The sequence below is a fragment of the Bufo gargarizans genome, chromosome 2 (genome assembly GCF_014858855.1).
Source record: "Bufo gargarizans isolate SCDJY-AF-19 chromosome 2, ASM1485885v1, whole genome shotgun sequence".
Lineage (NCBI taxonomy): Eukaryota > Metazoa > Chordata > Amphibia > Anura > Bufonidae > Bufo > Bufo gargarizans.
In genome coordinates this window covers 585736455-585743176 of record NC_058081.1, presented here as the reverse complement: position 1 = coordinate 585743176, position 6722 = coordinate 585736455, and positions in this window count along the sequence as shown.

Sequence of the window (6722 nt, the reverse complement as noted above, 5' to 3'; positions counted from 1 at the left end):
GAGCGGATGCCTTATCACGGCAGTACTCCGAGCTGTCCGGGGAGGAGTCGATTCCGACTTCGGTCATACCTCCGAATCAGATCCTGGCCGCCATTCGCACCAGCCTGACCTCTCCCCTGGGTGAGCAGATTTTGGCGGCTCAATCTGGTGCTCCCTCTGGGAGACCCAACGGCAGATGTTTTGTGCCTGAGGAGTTGCGCACTCGGTTGTTGCGAACCTACCATAACTCCAAGGCCGCGGGGCATCCTGGAAAGAATCAGCTGTCCTGGGCTGTTTCACATCTGTTCTGGTGGCCTTCTCTACGTTCCGACATCGCCGCATATGTAGCGGCATGCTCCGTTTGTGCCCAGAGTAAGTCCCCTCGGCACCTTCCGTTGGGCCTTTTGCAACCCATAGCCACCGGGGAGCGCCCATGGTCACACCTGGGGATGGATTTCATTGTGGACCTCCCTGCATCCCGAGGCCATACGGTCATTCTCATGATTGTGGATCTGTTTTCCAAAATGTGCCACTGTGTTCCTCTCAAGAAGTTACCCTCTGCACAAGAGTTGGCCACGATTTTCGCCAGGGAGGTCTTCCGGTTGCACGGTTTGCCCAAGGAGATTGTGTCGGATCGGGGGAGTCAGTTTGTGTCCAGGTTCTGGCGCGCCTTTTGTTCCCAGTTGGGGATTCATCTCTCTTTCTCCTCGGCCTACCACCCTCAGTCCAATGGGGCCGCAGAACGATCCAATCAGGCCTTGGAGCAATTCCTTCGTTGCTATGTCTCCGATCACCAAGACAATTGGGTTGACCTCCTGCCTTGGGCTGAGTTTGCCAGGAACACGGCGGTGAACTCTTCCTCTGGGACGTCTCCCTTCATGGCCAATTATGGGTTCCAACCTGCCGTGTTACCGGAGGTATTCTCTCCCCAGGATATTCCGGCTGTGGAGGATCACCTTTCCGTCCTACGTGCTTCTTGGGTACAGATCCAGAGGTCCCTTGAGGTCTCTGCGCAGCGCCAGAGACTCCAGGCTGATCGCAGACGAGCGCCCGCTCCTTCCTACCAGGTCGGAGACCGTGTATGGTTGTCCACCCGCAACCTCAACCTTCGAGTGCCCACTCCCAAGTTGGCGCCTCGCTTTGTTGGTCCCTTCCGAGTGCTTCGCAGGGTAAACCCGGTAGCCTATGCCCTTGCGCTTCCTCCTGGCATGCGGATCTCCAACGTGTTTCATGTCTCCCTGTTGAAGCCATTGGTGTGTAATCGTTTCACTTCCTCGGTTCCTCGGCCTCGTCCGGTCCAAGTGGGCAATCGTGAGGAGTATGAGGTGAGCAATATCCTGGACTCACGCCTGGTCCGCGGTCGGTTGCAGTTTTTGGTCCATTGGCGTGGTTATGGTCCAGAGGAGCGTTCCTGGGTTCCCTCCGCAGATGTCCATGCTCCTGCTTTGCTCCGGGCCTTCCACGCACGCTTCCCTCAGAAACCGTTCCTTACTCCGCGGAGGAGGGGCCCTTGAGGGGGAGGTACTGTCATGGTCTTACCTTCTTGCCGTCCTCCTTCGTTTGACATGTGCTGGCGGCCATCTTGGTTTCTTGTAGCCTCCCACCCTGCGGCTTCTCCTTCCCACTGGGAGGAGCTGGATGCCTAGCTCATATATATAGGAGGTCTGTGGCTTCAGTTCCTTGCTTGGTCCTCCTGTGTTCACATGCTTCTAAGACTGCTGCTGCTTCTGGTTCCTGATCCTGGCTTCGTCTGACTACCCTGCTGGTTCCTGACCCAGGCTTCGTCTGACTACCCTTCTGGTTCCTGACCTCTGGCTACGCAAGACCCTGCTTCGGTTTAGCCATCCGTTTGGACTTTTGCTTACAGCTTGATTTCAATAAAGCCTTCTTATTTCCACTTATCTCTTGTTGTACGTCTGGTTCATGGTTCCATGACACATCTGAGGTTGTAATTACCTCATTTTAACACCTTTTAAGGATTAGATATTGTTTAATTATGTCCTGATACGTAAAACCATAGAATTCAAAGAGGGTGTACTTTGTTTTCCCCATGACATTTATGAATACTATTATAAAATGTACATGTAGAATTAACCTATGTAAAATGCCAAGTAACTTTGTAAGTAAATTGCATTATTTATCTTGTGCAAAGACTGAATAACAGCAAATTTTATACTGCAGAGCTGCATGCACAATTCTGCTAAGTTGTTATTGGAAACAATAGGGCAGATTTACTTATACTGCTTAAAAATAAGTCATTGTAAACTAAGGCTAGGTGTCAGGAGATCATCTTGCATCTTTATGCAGGGCTGACATATTCCGCATACAGACATTAGTGTCACACTGTCCCCAACAGGACTCACAATCTAAGTTCCCTATCAGTATGCCTTTGGAGTGTGGGAGGAAACCAGAGTACCCGGAGGAAACCCACACAAACACAGGGAGGACATACAAACTTCATGGAGATGTTGTATTAGGTAAGATTTGAACCCAGGACCACAGCGCTGCAAGGCCCTAGTGTTAAGCACTGACCCACCATGCTGCCCATCTGCTACTACTGTGCCTAGCGTGTTATTACTGTAGATATATCCTGGGTCCCTAGCAGCCATGTCCATCCTGTCTTGTGGTGGGCTCTGGTAAATACCTAGGAGTATCCTTAGTCTCATACTACTCTGAAGTTTTAGAAGGATGGTAGCAGTTTTTGGGTTCACTGACGGTGGTCTGGACAGTGACGTACTTCCTAACACTAGGTTCACATCTGCAGTGGAGTTTCCAGCATATGCCAGAACAGAATACTGGAATCCTAGCAAAAATGTGCACTGTCTTAGACAGTCTTAAAGGGGTTCTCTGCTTTTACAATATTAATGACCTATCCTCAGGACCCCCACCAATCAGCTGTTTGAAGAGAGTGCAGTGTTCCCTTCTCTGTGTACCTGCTCGCCATCAACACTGCAGCGGTGATCAGGTGTAATTACAGCTCCTCCATCCCATTCACTTCAGTGGGGTGGCTCCCTTCTATTCAACCTGCCCGCCACTGCGATGTCAACTGCGCACAGTTAAACAGAGTGGAGAACACAGCGCTAGTATGAGCACTGTGGTCCCTTCAAACAGCCAGTGTGCACTGCTGCTCCATTCATCTCTGGGACGGCTGGAGATAACCGAGTACAAGCACTATCTCCTGACACGTCTGTTTTAGTAGCTGCTTGCATCCTCCAAGTTTTAACAATTTGGGTGCATTTATTCTCCTGACTCTTTGTTGTGCCATTCTTGTCTTATTCCTGCTAGAAGTTTTTAGATAAAGGTACAGATGGGAGTTACCAGTTGGGTGTGTCCCTGCACAGTCTGCCAGTATGTCAGACTGTGCAGGAATACACTGCTAACTGGTAACACCCATCGTTCCGATATTCAGTTTTTTCCGCTCGAGTGCAATACGTTTTGCACGCGTGTGAGAAAAAACTGAATGTGGTACCCAGACCCGAACTCAGACTTCTTCACTGAAGTTCGGGTTGGGTTAGGTGTTCTGTATATTTTATTATTTTCCATTATAACATCGTTAAAAAGAAAATAATAGTATTCTCAGAATGCTTACTAAAATGTTGTTTGAGGGGTTAAAATAAATTAATTAATTAACTCACCCCATCCACTTGTTCGCGCAGCCGGCATCGTCTTCTTTCTTCTTCTTTCAGGACCTCCAAAAGGACCTTTGACGGAATCGGTGACGTCAGCGTAGATCCTGCTGAATAAAGATAGAAGATTACATCATCAAAGGTCCTTTTGCAGGTCCTGAAAGATGAAGAAAGAAGACTATGCCGGCTGCGCGATCAATTGGATGAGCCCTATTGTACTATGCATTTTGTAATAAGAATGCTATTATTTTCCTTTATAACCATGTTATAAGGGAAAATAATACAGTACATTGACTTTGATCAATTTACTAACATCATCTCCTAGCAACCATGCGTGAAAATCACATTGCATCTCCACTTGCTTGCGGATGCTATGCGATTTTCACGCATCCCCATTCATTTCTATAAGGGCCTGCGTTGCGTGAAAAAACGCGAACTATAGAACATGCTGCGATTTTCACGCAACGCACAAGTGATGCATGAAAATAACCGCTCATCTAAACAGCCCCACTGAAGAGAATGGGTCCGGATCCACCAGCACGGAATTCTCGCCCATGTGAAAGGAGCCTAAAGGGGTTGTCTCACTTCAGCAAATGGCATTTATCATATAGATAAAGTGAATACAAGGCACTTACCAATGTGTTGCGATTGTCCATATTGCCTCCTTTGCTGGCTTGGTTCATTTTTCTCTCACATTATACACTGCTTGCAATTCAGCAGCGGTGCACACTATAGGAAAAAGTGCCGGCCTCTCTGGTGGCCGGGAGCGCACATAGACCGGCACGTTTACCTATAGTGTGCAAGCATGACCACTGCTGATGGATTGCAGGGTGGTCGTAACCAAGGAAATGAGCAGTTTATAAGGGAATAGAAAAATAAATGATGTTTGGGCAGATTATCACTAATGATCATTTCTCCCATTCTGTGGAGGTGATCTCTCCATGTAAATGCAGCGGTCTCATTCACTGACGAGCAGGCGATTTTCGGGAAGGAACAATCAATTGAGCAGTGTAAAGAGACCTCACATGATTGGGACGGATCTATGATCCCCATTTTACTACACTGTGTTGCGATGCTCTCCCTTTCCCTGTACTGGTTCACGCAGGGCAAGGGCTTATTTGTTTAAATTTTTTACACTGCTGGGAGGAGGCTTCCACCTAGAAGTGTTCCCAGTGACGTCACCGGAACTGATGGGTGGGCTTTGGCTCTGTCCTGGCCATTTTACAGGCTAGGGCAGCACTAAAGCCCGCCTATTAGTGTCGGTGATGTCACCGGGGTCCCTGCTAGGCAGAAGCCTCCGCCCATAGCTTTCCCCATGGAGAGCCCGGTAAGTCACCGGATCTCCAGAAAATGTCTTTGCCCTGCACGATTCAGCAAGGGAGAGCATCGTCCAGTGCCCCCGCCAATCATGACTGTATGTGTTTAGCAGTCCGCAAAAAATAACGGATGACGTCAGCTTTTTTGGGCGAATCCATTGTAACAATGCCTAAAATGGACAAGAATAGGATATGTTCTATCTTTTTTGCAAAGCTACTGAAGGGACATACTAATATAGACAGCACATGGTGTGCTGTCCACATTTTTTGCGGACCCATTGAAATGAATAGGTCCGCAAACCATACGGATGCCATTCATATGCATATTATGCATTCAGTTGTTTGTTTGTTTTTTTGCGGACCCCTTGACTTGAATGGAGCCACAGAACGTGATTTGCGGGCAATAATAGGACATGTTCTATGTTTGAACTGAACAGAAATACGGAAAACATACGGAGTACATTCCGTTTTTTTGCGGATCCATTGAAATGAATGGTTCTGTATACGGTCCGTATACGGAATGCAAAAAATGGAACGTAAGCCCTAAGGGTGCATTCACACGACTGTATAATTTTATCCGCGTCTGATCCGCATCTGTTCTGCATTTTGCGGAATTCATTCCTATAGGTGAATAAAATGTGCGGACAACATTCAGTATGTTGTCCACATCCGTGTTTCCACATTTCTAGTCCGCAAAAATATGAAGCTTGTACTACTATTGTCCGCACAGATCGGTCCGCAGCCCCATTCAAGTCAATGGATTCACAAATTGCGGATGACATACATCCGTATGTCATCCGTTCTTTGCGGATCCGTTTCCATATTATTGAAGGCCTTAAGGGCTCATGCACACGAATGTGTGCTGACCGTTGCCATATTGCGGACCGCAATACACGGGCACTGTTCCGTGTGCATTGCGCATCACGGATGCGGACCAATTCACTTCAGTGTGTCCGCAAATCCGGAGATGCAGAACGATGCGGAACGGAACACTACGGAGTGGGGGGTTCTGTTCCGTACTTCCGTTCCGCAAAAAGATAGAACTTGCGCTATCTTTTTTCGGAATGGACGAATGCAGACCCATTTAAGTTGAATGGGTCTGTATTCATCCCCCAGCCGTACAGAGGTTGCCCGTGCATTGGGGACCGCAAATTGTGGTCCTCAATGCACGGAACGGCCCACCTACGGACGTGTGAATGAGCCCTAATAATAATTTTTTTCTCCCTCCCGTTTTTTGCGGACCGTAAAAAACGGAAGACATACAGAACACAAACGGAGGTCATTCTTCCGCAAAATGCAGACACACGGTTCCGTTATTTGTGAACTGCAAAACGGAAAGAATTACACACGGTCGTGTGAATGTACCCTTAATCTGGATGTCTTCCGTTTTTCACACCATTAACTTCTATGCAGCCAGAGCTGTGTGAATAACGCACAATATAGAACATGCTGCGATTTTTCCTAAACGCAGAGATGATCGGTTATTGACGACGCTCATGTGCACACACCCATTGAAATGAATGGATCAGAATTCAGTCCGGATGCTTTGCGTTCACTTCATGCATCGCATCTGGATGGAAAACTCACTCGTGTTAAAGAGGCCTCAGGAGCCATGATGCGTCTGTGAGTTCTGCTTCCCCTTCATCCCTGTACATATGGCTGTGTCTGTGCTTTTTCACGTAAACAGGACAGGATGCGGTGTTCGGCACGGCCGCCATATGGAGGAGCCATTGTGTCTGTATAAACAGGTGCATGACTTGCAGGAACGTGGAGCTCCTTTCACTCTGCAATGTTCATGCGC